At 44.4% G+C, this 19,847-nt stretch overlaps 1 protein-coding gene across 3 annotated transcripts in view; it reads right to left on the bottom strand.

Annotated features, from left to right (window-relative positions):
- The window catches only part of LOC136783236 (protein O-mannosyl-transferase Tmtc2-like), a 148,237-nt gene that overhangs the window by 35,529 nt on the left and 92,861 nt on the right, over positions 1-19,847 (bottom strand). The window lies entirely within an intron of this gene.

Raw genomic sequence — 19,847 nt, forward strand, 5'->3', positions numbered from 1 at the left:
CTGCCAGGCACCGACGCTGCTGCAGGTGTCGACGCGGCTTGGATATCGCGTCAGCTACATCGACTTAAGCGCGCATCGCCGACGCTATAAACGGACATTTCAACGGACGCCAGCTAAAAGACTCTGTAATAGCTCACATTAGACGCTCTCCTCCCGGAAAATTCCACCTCTGTCATGCAACACCCTTCCGCGTGTCCCGCTATACACTTTCCTCCTCGATCTTCTCTATATATTATACGAATAAACATCGCTCGTCGTATATCAGAAATGTTCCTGGCTAAAAGAAGAACTCCCCAGAAATCCAATTTACTCTGCCGAAATTCGAGCTTCCTCTTGGATCCTCCGAGACAAAGTTATTTATGAAAAAACATGTAAATTCTGCGAGGAGAAATTTCTTTATTCTTAGATTATTCACTGGTGTATATATAGCTATTTTCATTCCGGACGGTGGAGTATTTTTATACGGAGCTTTTCCGGGGTATTTATTAATTTTTATAATTTCTTTGATATAAAAGCACTTTTATGTTGAAGGTAAATGACATTTTCCGGCACTCGCGCATCTTATACGCTGTAACTCGTGCGAATTAAAATTGCGAGGTTTTTACGGTCGAGTGGAAAATTTTGCAGTACGTTTGTCCTCGAGGGGTTGCGTGGAGAAAATTTGCGAGGAAAATTGACAATGTGTCGGTGGTGGTGGGCTTGATATTTAAGAGTTGGTCGAGGATCTTGGTTAACATCGGAGAGGCTTAGAGATTGAAGTAGGAAGGAGAATGAGGGAAGGGGGTGTGGGGGAGGTTCGGGGAGAAAGAGGCGCACCGCGCAGCGTGGACTGGCTTAAAGTGGATAAAGCAAAAACCGATGGTCCGGCACGGCCGTTAATCGTTGATCCTTCAGCGACTTACGGATCTTAAAGTTTCCCCGCTGGATAAACATCGTGGATTACGGAAAATAAAAAAATCACTTACAGCCGGTGTGACCAAAGCCAAGCCCCCTCTCCCCCCTCACCCTGCCGCCTTCTTCTTTTTCACCAGCAAGAAGCATTCCCCTCCAGTTGCTCGGGACGTTTTCCCCGAGCACGCTACGTGACCCCCGCTATGATGCCAATAAAATTTCGCCGCTTGTAAACCTCGCAAAAAAGCTTTCGACCGAAAAGAGAAACATTTTACGATCATCGTGCGGTTCGTGAAAAATGAACCGGTAAAAAAAGGGAAAAATTCGAAGGAACTCTGGCAATCGATGCGTTTAGTGGTACCAAAAACAATGACGCTGTACTTTGTTATCAAGTAAAAGAATAGAAGTTGCCTTTTACTCCTACGGAATTTCTTCGGAGTTTCATGGACGGCGAGTATACATATATACGAGAGTGAATCGAGTAGACATGGGCATTTCGAAAGAAACGACGTATAATTTGAAGATAGGGTGGCTTTTTTTTTAGTGTACAGAGAGAGCGAGAGGGCATTTATATAGGCGTCGCGCTTTATGGTTTGGTCCTATTTTATCGAGGAGCCAGTTAAATGGACCGATATTTCGTTGGAGTCTCGTCGGCTCGAAAATGGATGCACTTTTTTCTTCTTTAAAAAAAACCCTCGCGACGAATCTCACGCGCGAAATATTTGTACCGAGTCCAGCGCGTTTTCAGCTTTATCATTAAAGCTGCGAATGCAAAACGATGGGCTGTGAAATGTCAGCGGGTCCCTCGACGCTCTCCGATGGACTCATTGCGGCGCGTGGCAATTCTCTCCTGACAATACTAATATCGAAGCCCCAACAATACAACTCGACAATAGATTTATATTCGAATGATTATATTTTAGCCTCCAACCCCATTCGAGCCTCGATTTTCGGATGCCACCGCTGATGGTCTTTTGTTTGAAAATACTCTTCGGCCTGGCCTTTGGCGAGCCCCCATTCACGAATTACCCACGCTTTTCCACAAAATCATTCTTTTTGTCACACGCATGATTTTCGCCTCGACGCGACGCCACGACGGAGCGGCGAATTGATTCGAGAGCCTCGCGATGGGATAGACAAAAATTGCGAGAGTCCGGTGCATGGGCGTGCTTTAATTAAAAGTTTCTTGATTATTGAAATTTCCAGAGTCAGGATCAAAGCGTATAGTTTTGTCGGGTAGCATGATGAGGGTTGCGTTGGATGGAGACTATGACTTCTGTTGGTTTGGCGTAAACAGGTGTCAGGCTTTGTATCGCGTGTTTAGTGGAAGAAGCCGACGCTGGTCGAGGGATGGAAATTCAAGCTCGCACGATTTACTTTGCAAACGACGCTCCGGGTGAGCCTCGACTGGCACGATCCAGTTTGCTCTGTTTCGTCAAAGTTCCCTATAGAACCTAGGCGCCCACCAGGGTCTACGGCCCTGATTCAAAACTTGGCCAATAAGCGCTGAAAAACAAGAAACGGGAGAGTCCTGGACGAATTGTATTAACGCGCATAAGCCAAAGTCCAACCGAGTGTATATGATAAATTCACCTCTGTGTTATATATAGTATTCGATTCCTGAATTTTAACACATTTGACGTATTAAGCTGAAATAACGTATGATCCATAAAATAGTATCATCGCTGTCCACCACTAATTATATTACATATATAATTATAGATTTTCACCACTATAGTGCTCGTACCATAACGAAGCGTAACGCACGAAACTTTCGCGTTCTCCTTAATTTAGTTCCTTCGTTGCAAAATTTCTACACTTGAATCGCTTCTCGAGGCTAAGGACCGTATACCCCACTGTACTCTAACTCTCAATAATTTTTTAAAACTTGGGACGGTGAATCTCACCTCGCCCATTATCACTGTACTTCTATATATATATATATATATATATACATATACAGTAGCCAGAAGATTGGAAAAATAAAGTGAATGATGAAAGCGTAGGGAAGATTGGCAAAGTTCTGAATGGGACCAAGTGGGGGAGAATTTTAACGAATGTCGAGGGGTTGGTTGGATATATGAATTATGGTAAAGCGTTCGGGGGAGGTAAATTAATGATGACGAAAAGTGAGAAACGGGATTCCATTTGGAAAGTGGAAACCGATGCGAGGAGCTCGCGTGACTCGGCTCTTTATGACGCAGTCAGACGTATCAAGTTCCACGAGAATGTAGCTTGCGTGCACGCACAAAGCCAAACTATAACGGTTTCACCCTTCGAAATCATTTACAGCATCGCGCCTCGATCTATGTCCAAGAATACTCCGGCTCGGCCCGGCTCGGCCCCTCTCCAAACCGCACATACATCAATATCTAATAGTAATTTCCACAAGTGCTTCGACTAGCTGCTATCCCGAACCTCGCACGGAAAGCTTCGAATCGGATATAATTGAACTTGAAACTTTCATCAGATACAATCACCGTAAATAGTTCCTTTTCATTCGCGTTATTTCCAGCAGAATATAGTACTTACCGTGCATAAATCCAGTCAGACTAATTGATTCCGCGAACGAGTCAAGGGAGTAGTAAAAGCCTCCCTGCACCTATTTAACATTTCAAGTTTCGTTCTTTATCCTGCGAAACTGCAGAGAATCTCGCGGTACTGCGCGAGTAAAGTTTGTCGCGTCGCGTTAGTCGCTTAGCCAACTTGCGTGAATAGACTTAACGAATTTAATCAGATGAAAACTTTAATGAATCCAATAAATGTATACATATATATATATATATATATAAGAGAGTTGCACTTGTAGGTGTGTACGTGCCAGAGTTGCGGGGGAGTTTGCCGAATATGAAAATGGATTTTAGTGGCTCGACGTTTGGGGAAATGTGGTTCTTTGGGAAGTATAACAGAGAAATTCCGTTGCATTGAAAGTATAAAGTCAATCGTGTCGCGTTAGTCGCGACAGCATCAGGCTTGTACACGTCGTTCGGCTTTCCGGCCGATTTCACAGTGATCGTCGTCGATCGAGTTCAAAGTTCCGACAAGCTTTTTCACCGGGAACGCTGCCAAGTGGCATGCGAGTCCCCGCAGTCCCGGTCTACGTTTACCAACGAGAACCCCCCCCCCCCCCTCCCCCCTACCCCTCGACTCGGCCGCATTTCGAGGACCATCCTTTCTTATCGGGCCAAGAACTCTTCTTCCCACCAGCAAATCTCAATTTACCGCAAATTCGTCGCTCGATAATTCTTACCCCGTCCTCAACTTTTTCCATTGGATGCGCGGCAATGCTGCAGCGCGAAAACGCGAAAATACATGCGGCCCCTAGCTGATGTAACGGTCGATCTAATGGAGAAACTATATATATATATATATATGTGAAGAAACCATAATTAATTTCACAGTTTCTCTCTGGGAAGAGGAGGGACGTGGAGAATAATATTCGTCCTCAATTGGATGGATAAAAATTTCTCTAATAAAAATTTCTTCGCTCAAAACTGACGAATTATTCATCGGACGTTCTCAGCCAGCATTTTCGCTAAGGTTTTCGTTTTCGAAGGAGGAAAACGAAGCGTTACCTTATATATAAGGTACCGAATTTATCTCAACGAGTCGCTGTATATTTTTCCAAAGCCAGGCTTTGCGTGCTTATTCTCCCTGGACTCTCTCTCTCTCTCTCTCTCTCTCTCTCTCTCTCTCTCTCTCTCTTTGCGGAGAACGCAACGGAAACTCCTGATATTTATTTTACGATAACACGAAGATTTTCAAACAATATAATTCTCGATAAACGAGAGTATCAATGCCTAAACTTTTACAAGGAAAAGTCCCTGTGAAAAACTTTGGCAAGTTATTTTCCTACTGCCTCTCTCTCTCTCTCGGCTCTTAGAAAGTGGCGAGAAAAAAAAACAATGGAAGAGTAATGATTAAGCCTTAACCATAATTAACCCCGCGCATTTTTCTCGAGTAGCCCGGACTAATCTTGGCAACTTATAAAAATATACTTGGCAGAATTACAAACAGGATGAAATAGCGTTACCGGAAAAAACCTAGGAAGATTTGTGCAATCGTTCATCCGGAAAGGTCGCTTGGCCGGGCGTTGAAATAAAAAAAGTTTAATTATTCGTTTATGGTGGTTTATATATCTATATACGGGGCAGAAAAATAAAATATCCAAAGAGAAGCGCGAGTTTCATGCATTTATGCATAGCGTACTGCGTCTATGCTATATTGGCTGCATGGCGTAGTTCTTATTATAATAACGAGTTATCGACGTGCTCGTAAACTGCGTGGGAGTTTCCTTTGGCGATGGGCTATATATGGAAAGTGAAGTAAAAGCGTACCATGCTATATACTATATATACACACACACACACATATATAGGTATATAAAGGTAGGTAGAGAGACGGCAGTTAATTTAAAACATTTCTGTGATGTATCATCAAAGTTCATCAAGCGCAAGGACTTAACGAAGTTTCGCAGCGTTGACACCACGTCTCGTGGGCAGCGTCGGTGGAAGCAGCAAGTGCATCAGTACGCCAGGCTCGTAGCCAATTCCGTCGGCGTGCAACCAAGTCGGATTGCCTTCAGCGTCGCGACGCTTAATAATCAGCCGACAGCGCAGCCAACTTCCCGACTGATGCGGTCAACCAACAAGACGAGCTACAATCCGTTAAAGGAGCCTCGAATCGCTTCTAATTACGCCCCCTGCGCTCTCTGGCAAAACAAATAATCCCCTCTACCCGATCTGACCTTGAACTCCTTACCCCCCCCCCCTCCCTCTCCACCTTTCCCACATCCGGACTCTTTTAATTACACGCCGATGACTCGTCGTCGTCGTCGTCGTCGTCGTTGAAACTCGAGAGGAACGAGATAAAGAAATATATAGAGCAAGAGGGAAGGAGAATAAACTGAAATAAAGGAAACAATTGGCCAAGTCGATTGAACGAAACCATTAAAGGGATCGGTCCCAATAAATTTGTCAAACGGCGTAATTGGCTGGGTAAATTTAGCGGGAGTTTTCGGAGAATTGGTTTAGCCAGCCTTAACGAGAGAGGGCGCAATTTCTTTTGCGTGTGAATGTAATGGGAGGGTTGTATAGAACGAGAGAGAGGCTTAATAACGTGCAGTCAGACCATGCGGTTCCGCGGTGCTACATGGCGATGCCAGCGAGTCGAGGTTAGTTGCGATGAATAAAGAGAGCTGCACCCTGGCAAACCTATTATTCGAAGCTTTCCATGCGGAAGGTGGGCCAGGTTTGTGGGATAGAAGTAGATCGAGGCCGCCATTGCTCCTATATATATATATATATATATACATTTACAGCATCACCACTACCACCGCCACCACGCAGCTCCACCTACCATTGACTTTGCTAATTTTACATGGCGTAAAATTTATAGGCGGGATGTTAAGGCGCTTATTAAGGCCGTCTCTGCCCAGATCCGCAACTTTCGACGTAATGACTCCCTCCCCCAACTATATTTTCTTTTTTACTCTCGCGACCCCGTTCTCGCCTATCGTGCTATTTTCGGCTAATTCTCCAATAACTTTTCTAATAAAACACGAGTTTCGACGTAGCTGTCTAACAAGTTCTTGCGACGCTCGCCCGGGTCCCAGCTGCCGCTCGCTGCTGTTGGCGCGTTACCTAGCTCCTGCCAGACGGAGCACGCGTCCCACACTCCGCAGCCTCCACTCTTCCAATTTCTTTCCCGTCCAACTCTCCGAACGACAACGAAATTATCGCTTCTTAAATTATCCACATTCAACCTTTTTCACTATCGACTCTAATCAACTTTTGCGCCGCTCCAGCGTGAAGCTTTATAAAATCCAGATAAATATACGGAAAATATTCATTCCGCTTTTAGTTTGACATGAATATTCAATTTTGTCAGCCGATGCGCGAGACACGGGACAGACTCGTATATGGTCGCAGGGGAAGCAAAACTTTTGCTATAATTCGGCTTTAACCCAATGTGCGAGGCTTTAACCCAATATACCGCGATAGCTAAATACAACTGTCTTGCTCGCTAAATAAAAGCTACTCGTCTCCGCGGACACGAGTACGTTATTCCCATTAAAACCTGTTCTGCTGGCGATACGGGAATACGCGGGGTTAAATTGACACTGGCCAATCAGATTTCTCGTACATCAGTGGACGACACCGCGACCTTAACAATATTATGAACGTTAATTCGATTGATATTAATCAGGAGATTGGATACGGTGCGGTTGTCTCTTGAACGAATTAAAAGTGACGTTATACAAGATGCGGTAAGGCGAGGACCGTTTCGATAAAAAATTATCTTCATCCAACGTGTTTCCTTGCACGAGGGAAAATGTGCTTGGTGGAAATCAGCTAAATTTGACCGTATTAACTTGCAGAAATAAACCGTCGAAACGATGATTCGAAGGAGAATCTGTCACTGCGCTAAAGCCATTCGCCAGTCTCTCGCGATAAATCTCCCAAGATTATAGCTGCAGTTTTTGATACGACGCGAAAATAGGATTTGCAGAATTCAATTGGCACGTTATTAGTCGTTATTCGAAATTAATTCGTGCGATATTTGCGCGGTAATTTGTAACGATAGTTAACGAGTGGGGTGGATATATATATATATATATATGCTATAGTCTTTCGTGATCGGAGCTGGGATTGAGCGAGGGGGAGAGGATGGGGTGGAGGGGGAGGTAGAATAAATTGGTAGGGGAACGCTACATCGCTTTATTCCGATATTATCTGACACTGCAAAGGCCCGGATAGGCTATAGATAGTCTAAATAGAGCCGGGTTACGCTCCACTGTGTGCGCATCTACGTCCACATTCGCATCAACATCCAGGAAGAGGGAGGATAGAGGGAGGGGGGAGACGGGCTGGATTAGAAACGAGACGCGCATGGCCCGTCCGGTACAAAGGATCAATGTGCGTGCCATACAAACAGTCTTTTCGACGAATCACCTGGCTCCGCAAACAGAACCATATGCTTCCATCGTTTAGTTGGTCAAATCCATCGTCGTTCATCCGAAACTCTAACAAAATCTCTCGAAAGAGTTATCCGGAAATTTATCGTATAATGATGTAACGCTTGGTGCTTTAAAATAGAATTTTATATAGATGTATATGTGCATGCTATACACGTGCAGGAGATAGAACGGTTCGGAGTGAGTGACGCTAGTTGGCCAGGAGAGAAACCTAACGTGTTTTCCATTTCGATACACGTAGTGGTTAGGAAAGTTTTGTGTGGCCAAAGGGAAACTAAGCGCAATCTGTCGTTGCTTTTGGCGAACTTGTGCGGACGGGCGAGCGGATCTGTGTGGAGGAGGTAGGTTGCTGGGAAAGGGGGAGGGGGTTGAATGGAAAGAGAGGAGAGTATCGGAGAGGAAGAAGAGGTTGAAGTGGACGGATGGCCGTAACAGCCGTTCCATCGCATGCATTATTGAACGGCGGGTCCAGTTGGACGTCAGGAAAGAGACACGTCGAAAGGGTCGAGGTGATTTCGGGCTTGAAATGGAGAGGGTGGCCAGGGGATTATAATCGCATTTTAAGCCAGGACTCGCGAGAGTACCGCAACGGCGATTCCGATTCTGTGGTTTTCACGAGACTCGATTGGCCGGTACTGGAAGGGTCCCGTTATTGGATATACCCATTACGCGGTCAGCTGATGCCGAACCGAGAAGTCCTCGTACCGGAAGAGATAACAGGATATGTTCATTGGTCAAATTGTCGCTCGTCTCTGATTTCACATTGCCAATCTTCGACTTTGCCTTTCCCATTGCGTCCTCTCTCTCTCTCTCTCTCTCTCTCTGCCCACATCTACCCCATTTTCCCGGGGATAGAAAAACTCTTCTCGAAACAAAAAGTCTCGCTTCGGTGTTCCTGAATTTTTTACTCAACTTTCCGGATCGTGGCCAACGTGTATACCCCCGTTAAAACCGTTCCAGCCAGCACCGGACTGCTCGGTCAAACGCCAATTTCGAATCCAGGCTGCCTAATTTGTCATTAATACGGAACGTTCGTTAATTAATCCATTAAGGATAAATAAAACCACAGTTGAAAGCTATATATATATATATATACGCATCGAAATTCCTTTCGGATACAATGCACAATAGAAATTTTGGTAGTAAAAATCGATTTAGCCAAAGAGTGAATATTTCGTCAAGTACTATATTTATACAAATTGTCAAAGAATGGAATTTCGTCGGGTCGGTCGTTGGCTGGGATCTGTCGGGGATTTCGTTGCTATGCAGGCACACTGGTACATACAGCACAGGCAGGAGTCTATTAGACTACAATGGTATAGAGGCTGGTAAGCTTCAGCCGATATCCTATTCTGGCACACGTAGAGAACGCTAAAGCAGAAACAGGACACTATTGCTTCGAATCGCAAGCCTCTCCGCTTAAATATAGTCATCGAGACTGCTCGGGATACAGCCGTTATGTAAACACACTTGAGTTGCACTCAATGTAATTGCCTTAAAGCGGCGGCGCGATATCAAACACCGTTGAATAATGGCCTGTAAAAGCGGCAATAACACGAGGAACAATAAACGTATCGTTATATACGCATATATATATATATATATATATATGTAGTATACACATACATTTGCGAATGCATCAGGGACTTTGGAAAATGTTTCGAGAAATCTGTAAAATTTCTGGAATGATTTGAAGGGAAATGCGCGCAGTGTCTCTGGAAGATAAGCGTAGATTGAGGAGCGGAGGCAAGACGGTGGAAAGACGTCGGAAGGCGAATGGCGCGAGAGATAAGTCGAAAATAGTGAAAGGGGAGATGAGACGAGGGGAGAGAGGGGGGGGAGTGAGGGTATAAAGCACTGTGCCGAGCGTAAATACGTAAACAGTGTGGAAGGAGAGCAGAGAGAGAGAGAGAGAGAGAGAGAGAGAGAGAGGCAGTCTAGCGTGGGGCCAGAGCGAGCTAGAAGGGCGGCATTTATTGGTAGCAGGAAACACCGGCGTTCCCCGAGATCATGTACCAGTGAATAATACAGATCTATATACCTATATTCCACTCTCACAACTGTACCGATAGCATCGACCGTGCAGCACATAAAAAGAAATTCGCACTGCCGAAACAGAGCAAGTCTCGACTATATATCGAATCGAATATAGAAAAAAAAAAAAAAACAGTGAAAAGACCAGCGCCTACGAGCCCTTCGCGATGTGCTTCCAAGACTTTCAAAACTGTACCCGAGGGAGCCGTACGTTATTGCGACACGCGGAGAAGCGCTCCAACAGTACCCGACGCGTGAAATCATCCTTATGAAAATTCCAGCGAAATGCCGAAGTAGCGCTGCGAGTGTCCTTGGAAAATTTCCACTGTGAAAGGGTATGGTTGGGAGGTGAATTTACGAGGGTCCGAGCAGAGTCCTGGAAAGGGCGGTCTGCTCGTCGATAAGTTACCCGCGGTTGCAACGGAGGAGAGATATCGAATCTCGAATCGGTGAAAAAAGAGCTCGCGCGAGCCGTGTGAAACGGAATGACGAGGAAATGGTAGGGGGGATTGGGTGTCTTTGGGGGGTGCTTGCTAACGACCCGCTCGAGCAAAAACTCTGATATACCTTTGGTTGCTCTCTGTCAATAATCTATCCAGTTCACGCTTTCCAATCGATTGTAATAAAAATGGGAATTCTCTCGATGTGGATCGATAAATTCGCAAGCGACTCTCACTCTCTCTCTCTCTCTCTCTCTTTCTCTCTATTGCATAGTATACATATATATATATATATACCTACTGACGAGTGAATTGTAAAAAGCAGCGAGTAAGGGAGGGGGGTATGGTTGCGGTTAAAATAAAGGAATGTCGCGAAAAATTCTGACTTGTCACTGGAGTGTTAAAGTTTAAGTGTGTAGGATTCAGTCGCAGTGACAGGAACGTGTACCCATCAAGGTGAATACGTATAACGTTGAACCGTACAGTGCGTCATTGAAAAGAGCCAAGGGTGTTTGACAAAAAGGTATGCTTTCTTTGGGCGAATAGAGTTTCCGTTGCAAAACGCACAGGTTTAAGTTTCCAGGTTCCCTCGTGACGCTTCAGCATATTCTGCAACTCGACACCTCGGCGAGAGCTAAAATCCATCGAAAATACTGATTCATTCTACTTGCCAAGTGATACGTATCAACGCTTCAGCCTTCGAGATTTCCTTATTTTCACTGAAATTGTTTTCTAGGTCGCGCGTTGCTGTATTTTTGGCTCGCTTCCAGGATTTTCGAGTTATGGTTAATGTTTCCGTTAATTCTACGGTGATAGTTGTGTATGTGTGTGTATGTTTATGGGGCTTACAGGAGTGGACGAGTGTTGGTGCGTGTGTACGTGTTTCAGGCCGTGACGCTGGCGTAACGGGCCCTTCCGTCATGAGGCGTTTGCTGGCTAATTAATTCACGGAGTTGGTTTACCTTGATGATCCAGCGGCAACGTCCAAGACGCTACGGATAATTCCAACGGATGTAACGCCGTACCGTCGTATCTCACTTTGCATCTGTTTGTCATCTTCCCCATACGTATAAATAATCTTTCAAAATTATTCAAATTCTATTATACACATATATCACCCTAATTAGCCAAACTCATATTTATCCATTAATAATCAGAGGCAAAATCTATCAAACTCGTTGCTAAAACCCGACGCAACGAATAGTCGCTACGTGTCAAAGGTCAAATCTGCTCTCCTAATCGATTTAACTGCACGATTTCATCTCGACTCGAGTTCTAATGGAATTTCACTGTTTATTTTTCAGCAGTGCGCATTTTAAGATCGAGTCTGGTGTTTCTTCGATTATTCCACCGAGCGCGCATATATTAGCAGAGCGACGCTTGAACTTGAATTAAAGCAGTTCCAACTCGATAAATTCTCCGACTCGCTGGATTAATATATCAAACTAGCGCGCTCGCGGGCTCCGAAATGATTCACGAGACGCGAAGGTTCATCGGGAACGCGAGTGCTTCGCGCTCATTTTAATCCGGGGCTTCACGCATTTTCAGCCCCGCGCGATTAACTGCTCGGCTAGCGAGCTTTTTTCTGCAGTCCGACAGTTCGTTAGTCAACCGACAATTCGCAATTACCAGCAAAAAGGGAAGAAAATTACGCGTGAAAGCTACACGATTCTCTGTAAAAAAAAATGCGCTTTCCACTTTTATTTGATTCCCTTTATTTGCCTCGTACACTGTATCTCTCTTTGCTGATATAATAATGATCAAACGCTTAGCAGCAGCGGAACTCTGAAAGCTCGGCAATTGGATTTTCGAGGTACGTGGGAAAAATTTTTGTTTCTTATCCTCTCTCTCTCTCTCTCTCTGTTTCTCTGACTTGAATATATATATATATAGTGTAATATATGCGGAAAGGAAGAAATTCTCCCCGAAAGTGTCCTTGGTGGAAGATTGTTTGTTTTTCAAGTGAAAAAATCAACGCTTGGTCCGCCGGTGGATAGTATTGAGATACGTGAGAAGAGAGAGATGAGGGCGCGGAGATGGAGGGGGAGTCGTTGTAAAATTCGACACTTGATTTCCGAGTGAAGAGCATTTCGAAGTTGGCCATAGCGTTTCCAGGCCGGTGCAAACTCCCCGGGGAGTCGTGACGCGTTGTCGTTGTCTGTTTCCAAAGATTCCATAATCCGTCGAACAGTACCGACTGTGAAGCGTGTCAGAGCGCGTTTGGACGTTCCGAACTTTCGAAGCCCCAGCCACACACGGAAATCGCGGTCGGCCAACTCTCTCCCATTGCCAAGAATCTCCCACTTTTCCAGCAGAACTTCAATCCCAGATGGAACACCCGCACGTCCTTTCCCAAATCTCGTCGAAAGAACTCCAACTATTTTTATACTCAGCCCGAAAACCAAAAACACCCATTTAGCTGCTCTGAAATTTTTCTTACAGGTCGAAAAAAAAGAAAGAAAGAAAAGAAAGTCTCTCGACCAATTTTCCTCGAATAAGTTTTAGAAGTCTCGCTCGCTTTTTGATGCAATGAATGCTATACCGAGAGGAAACTGTTTGCGCGTCGCGATAAAGTTTGTCCTCGTTAATGAAAGCTTGCGGATTTTTCTGCTACTTTGCCTAGGTATACTGACAACACGTCGTTACGCGTTTAGCGAAGCTCCAAAGTTTCCCAGCGTGGAGATGACAGTAAACTCCCGTAGGCCAACTTGGAGAAAAGGGATTTCTTCGCGACCAACGAGCGTGTCTCGGATATACCACGAAAAAAATCTTGAAAAACCTGCACTTGTCGCTCAAAACCGTAGGGGGAGAAAAAAGAGGGACATTGAAAGTTTTCTCTTTGGAAAATTCCAGGCTCGTATATAGATGGGAGAAGAGCATGATTGAAATTCGAGTCTCGACGAGAGAGTCGTATATATATATATATGTATATGTATAGAGTTTTCAATGCAGAGGCCCTTTTGAAGAGTACGTCTCCTCGTCGTGATTTTGAGCGGAAAATGAAACGAGGTCTGGACTTCCGGCGAAAATACGTCTAGTCAGTGGCCGTTTAATTTGTAGAGCGCGGAAGGAACGATATTCTTGGCACGTTTATGAAATCAGTTTCAGTTTCAAACACGGGTTGGAAATTTTAAAGCGGGTTATCTTGGCAGTGCAGCGGAGAGTGGACTACATTAAAGCTCATATTCGGGAACTCGACTAATGCACGCTGCCAGAAGAATATCAGAGGTAAATTTTGACAGTGGCTCTATATAGATATATAGGTAGTCGAATATCTCCGCATGCAGTTGCCGCGGCGCGCTATTCTTGTTTCGCTAATGTCCCCGAGCGAAACTTTCGACTGGAAAGTTCGCGATCGAGCTAAACTTTTCTCCTTGTTTTTCGCCTTTCAGGATCCACTTTCACTCCGCATTCCCATTCAGCTTGTATAACCCCGGCTCCTTTGAGAGTTGCGGCGATTCTTCGAAAATGATATTTCGCGGTGAAACGTCCTAGAGATTCTCGCCGAAGCAGAGCCAACAGTTTAATTGAAGTATCAGCGAAACAAGTTTCATCGGATTCCTTTTTGCGCCACGGCACGCCAACTTATTGTGGATGTTTCTTTATTAGAATAAGAAGAACTGTAAGAGAGAGAGAGAGAGAGAGACGACTAAAGTTGGAGAACCAGGTCGGCATATAATTGAAACGGAACTCTAGCGAATGCTTGAGGGAAATAACGCCAGAGGCTGATGGCAATTTCATTACGATCATTTCCCGATTGAGTAAAGTACTTAAGTCATCAATATCATAAATATTCTATATATATACTGCTACTGCACAAATTTCGATAGGAATTTTGAAAATCTTCTGGAACATCAACACCATCAGCTGCAACTAATACGTATACGTATCAGTTATCTCCTTACGTTCGAAATTTGAAAGACAAACAAGATTATCAGACTGGACCTTTTTATCATGCAGCATTCTAATTCTCTGAGAAATAAAAAGTTCCAGTGGACTTTTCAAGTTATCTCGGGGTATGTATAGGGAAAAAATTGTTCCGAACAAAAGTACTAAGTTTGTGAAAAAGTAGTAGGTGTCTGTATAAACATTAAAAGGTGAGAATGTCGTTGCAGTGGAGTCGAAATGGCCAGTCTCGTTGGAACTTTCGCTTGATGGATCAATGAAACTTGAACGTGGCATGGTGAAGCGTTACAGGTGAGAATTATAATAACTATATATATATATATATATATATATAGAGAGAGAGAGAGAGAGAGAGAGAGACGAAATGTTGGAAATAAACCGCATGTGTACTATATATGCACTACAGAGTATACGGTGACTGCATGCACCAATATAATAGGTAGAGAGAGAGAGAGAGAGAGAGCATGTGTGGGTAACCAGGGATTATCCGAAAAGCAAAGAAAGTCGTAGGTCGATGACGCAGTGGCGTCTGCGTTTGAGGGAGCCTTGTGTACCGCAGTCACGTTAAATGGTTACGCTAACGAGGTAGTATCTGATAACACAAACGCGAGCCCGAGTTAATGCCACGCCAGAGACAATCTACGTTAACCACTTGCGCACGTGGGCCGCTCCAAATTAGAGCGCGTCGAGAGACGTAACTTTTCCGGGGCACCTCATCACGCCGGAGATACGGATCGTCCGTAAGAAGAGCCAAAGGAAACAAAAAACCATATCATCCATCCCCCGCGAAAATTATAACAACTATGGCCCTATATATATAAGGACACGACGAAATAACTGCAGCAAGGGTAAACTGATGATTACGGAGTATCATTGGCGGATAAATAAATTGAATCTCATCCGGAAAGTTCCGGTGAAACGTCGGAATGGATTAATTCGTAGGTTTGGGGCAAAACAGAGAAATAAGGTCTGAAGATAAACGCGAGAGTTAAGGTGGAGGAGCGTGTATTTCTAGCTAGTTAATCGAGGATCTTGGCTAGGGCTTGGTAAAGGGTGGGAGCCGGGGGGGGGGGGTGGCAATTGACTAGCAAGTATATACTTGGAAAGGTTCGCGGATATCTCGCGGAAACTTGCGAAGCGCTGGATAATTTCGCCCTTTGCAGGACGCGGCCGAGCTGCGATCAAACGTTATCAGGTTATATTCAAGTGCAGTCTCTTTGAACTAATGCACCCTTTGCCGACTCGAATGAAACGCAAACGCGTCCTCTCTCCCCTTCTCTCCCTTTTCCTCGCTAAATCGATTCCTCCTGGAAACCGACGCACCTGTAGGAGCTTACCCCACGGATATTCGAATTAAAGTAACATCCACCAAGATTTTAACCTGGATCCTCTGAAGACGGAAGCTTCTATATTACGCTATATATACGTTTATATATATATACGTATAAGTCGTGCTTACTTTGCATTTCTCCTGTTTTCATAATCCCCTTTTTCACCAAAGTCCCTTCTTCTTCTTGTTCTTGTTCAAAAAAAAAAAAACTGAACTCCACTGTCTAAACGGTCCCCTTCCAAAGGCACATTCGCGCTCAGACGAATCCGAATATTTTATGCATCGACGCTCACCAAGAGCGTCTATTAGCCCGATTGCCAAGGGATGCTAATGACGCTTGTGTTTTTCCCAAGCAATTTTATTAATTGCTCGCGGGGCTGTTGAAAATTCAAATGAGGAACAGCGGGTAGGAAAGTGGGGTTATTTTACGAGTGACTGTTACTATGTTCGGTAAGCCAAACTATTCTCGCCGAATGAACTTTCAAAATGGAGGGCGGCCGCAAACCCATATACATATTAAAATGGAGCGTAAAGTGCATTCGCCATTTAATTCTCGTCGGAGGCAAAGGATAATAATCGAGAGGACTAAAATATAGCGCTTTAAATGTTTCTGTATATACATATATATACAACGAGCTTCTAAAATTTCGAGCGATGACTCGTAAGGGACCTTGCGTGTAGTATGCCGTATATATATACATATATATACGTGTAGAGAACCTGGAGGCATCTCGAGGTTGTACAGGAGAATAGGGAGTAAGAGAGAGAGAGAGAGAGAGAGAGAGAGAGAGCGGGTGTAGGGGGGGAGGGAGATTCTCGCGACGGAACACTTCCGTATGCAGATACGACGAGGCGTACAATCAAAGCACCGGTCGGCCGATACATATTCAAGTGGTCACCACTGGCAAACAGAAGAGCAAACGGGCCAAGTGTTTCCACCTGGTCCTCTCCATAACCAGTCCAGCTCAGTACGGACACCGACCCATAACTATGGACCACCTTACCCTGTATATCTGTACACTATATATATATATATATATACGCGTGTCCCGTAGTGTACAAGAGTGTGAGTGACGTGTACCAAGAGTAGGAGGCTCGTGTTGGTGAGTGTATACGCATGTTCGGATTGCCTCGTGCGTGTAAGTAGTGCGAGTATAGCGATGGGCTGTGGGCTGAAGGGACGCAAAGGGGTTACCGGGCCGACAGTACAGGCTGTATACACGCTTGGACAACGGATTCCTGGCGTCTATGGCGGATATGCGCGTACACGCCCGACAGCCCGAAGCCCATCAATTTCCCATTCAATTCGTAGCCTCCCTCCACCCTCCCCACTTCCTCTCTTACCCACCCACCTTGTGGCTGCCCAACTCCAGCTGCTTCCCCTCTGTGTACCGAAATCTCTCTCCGCATACCTCTCTACGCTATAAACAAATTATTCTAATAATTCGTTAAACATCCCTTTGTACAACCTATCCCCTTCCGACACTCTATATTATTTGTGCCATTTTTCAAATTTCCCTCATTTTTCCCATTTCCTCCTCTCCTACGCGTATTTTCTATAAATCTTTTCATTATTTTCCATCACCATATATATGTACATATATGTATATACGGAGCTATTATCGTCGGAAGCTTTTACAGATTGCCGTAGTTGGCTTTTGACATTGGTGCAGGTAATTTCCACTGTGCTCTCGCTCGGATGAATCTCTATCCAGTTTCGGCCTATATCGTGCATACATCCTGACCGACAATCAGGTGGCCGGAGAAGCACCTTTGATCTAATGTCAATATCGTCGCCTAATCTACCTATTGCATTAGCTTCTGGAGTAATTACGTTTAGTCACTGCACACCTTTCCATCCGTCATCATCGCTAGACTATGTAACGTATATAACAGTTATATTGCTCCGTGGCTATTACGGTATTGATCGTGCAGAAATTGGTAATGAAAAATTAACTTTCGTTATCAATTACCCAGTTTCCAGGAAGCTAACATTATTAATCCATTAGGAGTTGTCTGAGTAATCTTTTATGTATACTATATAATGGCTTCAAACCTCAGACTATATATATATATATATATATTCGAAAATAATGCACGAGCGCGAAACAAATACGCAACTCTTGCACGAGATTGCTCGTAATCGTTTCGAAGCTCCTGTGTATAACGGTATATTTGAAGAACTTCTGTTAATTAATAAAATGAAGATGTTTCTCGCGCATTACAAAGTTTGTATATTATTTTTAAACTCGGACAATTGTAAAGGTTATATACCGAAACTTTCCGAAACTTTCAAAGATGCAACTAATCTGATTAAAGCTTTTTCAATGAATTATGCTATTTTCGTTTCGGAGATTTTCACCGTGGCCTATCGTAGACAGGATTTGGCGAATGTTGCAGTGGACTGAAGCACGTTGAGATAATGGTCCGCAGTATTCGATCTGACGAGCAATTTCTTCGTGACTCGCACCGGAAGTTGGAAGTCCCATTATCCAATTACACGATTACCCTTCGCGCGTTCCGAGTTTTACACGAACTCCCGTGTTAATTAAACTCTAAGGCCAAGCTTTGTACTAATTAAGGGAAGGTTCGAGAGACTTGAGGGGGGTGGGGGTATCGATTCCCTCGATAGTGACGAACAAGTAATACCTAATTACCCGTTACTTTTGCGAGAAGGGGTTCGCCGAGCGTCAGTTTTCCCACCAAGACTAATCAATTTTCTATTCATAGCCGCTTGACGGAACCGGCTACGATGGTGCTGAGATGGTTTTAATAAATCAACAAGCTTCGCGCCTCTACCCGCAAACGTCATCAGTCTACATCGGAGAGGTTGACCCCTGTGCAAGGTGTCAAACGTCAATATCCAGTCTCCTCTCCGGAAAAGCTTTCGGTGAATCGATCTTATCCAAACTCTTCACTATATATATATATACACACACACACACACACACACACATAGCAGACCCTACTATCGAACAGGTGATTCGGCTTTTGCCACGCAAGAAAGAAGAAAGACCGAGAAGCAAACAAATTACAGCGAAACACGTTTGTAGTGAAATGAGAAATGGATCCTTTCCTCGGACAAGAGTATCGTATATAATTTTTGCGAAAACCGCGCTATCTTTGGCTTAATGAACAGGGGGAACTCCTAATTAGGCGGGTGGGTTACACGAATGACCGCGGATAATCTTTCGTTGCTCATGGGGAGCAGGAAATGGAGATGAGAGGAGGAGGTAGGGAAAGGGAAAATGAAGCTTATTCATGGGTAAAGATAAAAATGGTCGTTCCCATGAAATTCATTAACAAGCGTGTGCTATTATAATGTATATTATAAAGTACGAGGAGGGATGGGGGGTAGGAAGAGGTTAGGTAGGAGAGGGTAATTCTAGAGGATTTCCTGGGTGTATGATGGTTTTCCTGTGACACGACATTCTGTCGGGCGCCTTCATCAGGTCGTAGGTAGATAACAGTTAATTAGGGTCCGTGCGCTGAATCCGATAAAGCAGAGTCCAGTCCAGAATAGGTCCGGTCCTATACGAGCAAGTTCTGAAACGACGCTGGGGTTGACTTTGGACACGTGAAATGCCGAAATCGTGGCCACTCGGCTTATCTCGATAGTTTCCGTCTGTTTACTCTTGGTCAACCAGCGGTTCACGAGGATGCAGCATTATTCCGGCTCAGTACGGTGTCTTCGCTTTTTACTTTCTTTTAAGGCTTTCTCTCTCTCTCCCTCTCCTTCCTATCAGCTGCTTTTCGCTTTGGATAATGGCTCTGCTACACTGCTATATAGTTGTGTATATATGTACTTTCGAGTATATACATATATATAGTGTATACATGTGTCAAGTAGCGCGTAGTACCGAGTGCCAGAGCTTATCACCAGCTCGCAGAGGACGCAGTCGACTTATCGACTCGACGTCGCGTCGAAGTATACCTAAAGATGATGAGCACCGATCCAAACTCCCTCGGAACTTGCAACTTCCCACCATTCACACTCCACTCCCCAACGTTTTCCACAATAACGTCATTTTCTACTCAAAACAACTTCTCTCTCCTCTCTCCAAAAGATAACAAGCAATGCGGAGAATCTTTCTTCTGGAAAAGAGGAGTTTTTTTTCTTCTTATTTTCTCTGGAAGTATACCGTAGGAAAATAGAGGAGTAATCTGCTTTCCCATTGGTAGTCCCGAGATTAATAATTGACGCAATGGGCATTGTTCGCAAATGTTACGATTAGTCGAGGATTAACAAGCATATCTCACCAATACACAG

The sequence above is a fragment of the Prorops nasuta genome, unplaced genomic scaffold (assembly GCF_024137725.1).
Source record: "Prorops nasuta isolate Cenicafe-Biocafe unplaced genomic scaffold, Cenicafe_Pnas_1.2 PNAS00033, whole genome shotgun sequence".
NCBI classification, from domain to species: Eukaryota; Metazoa; Arthropoda; class Insecta; order Hymenoptera; family Bethylidae; genus Prorops; species Prorops nasuta.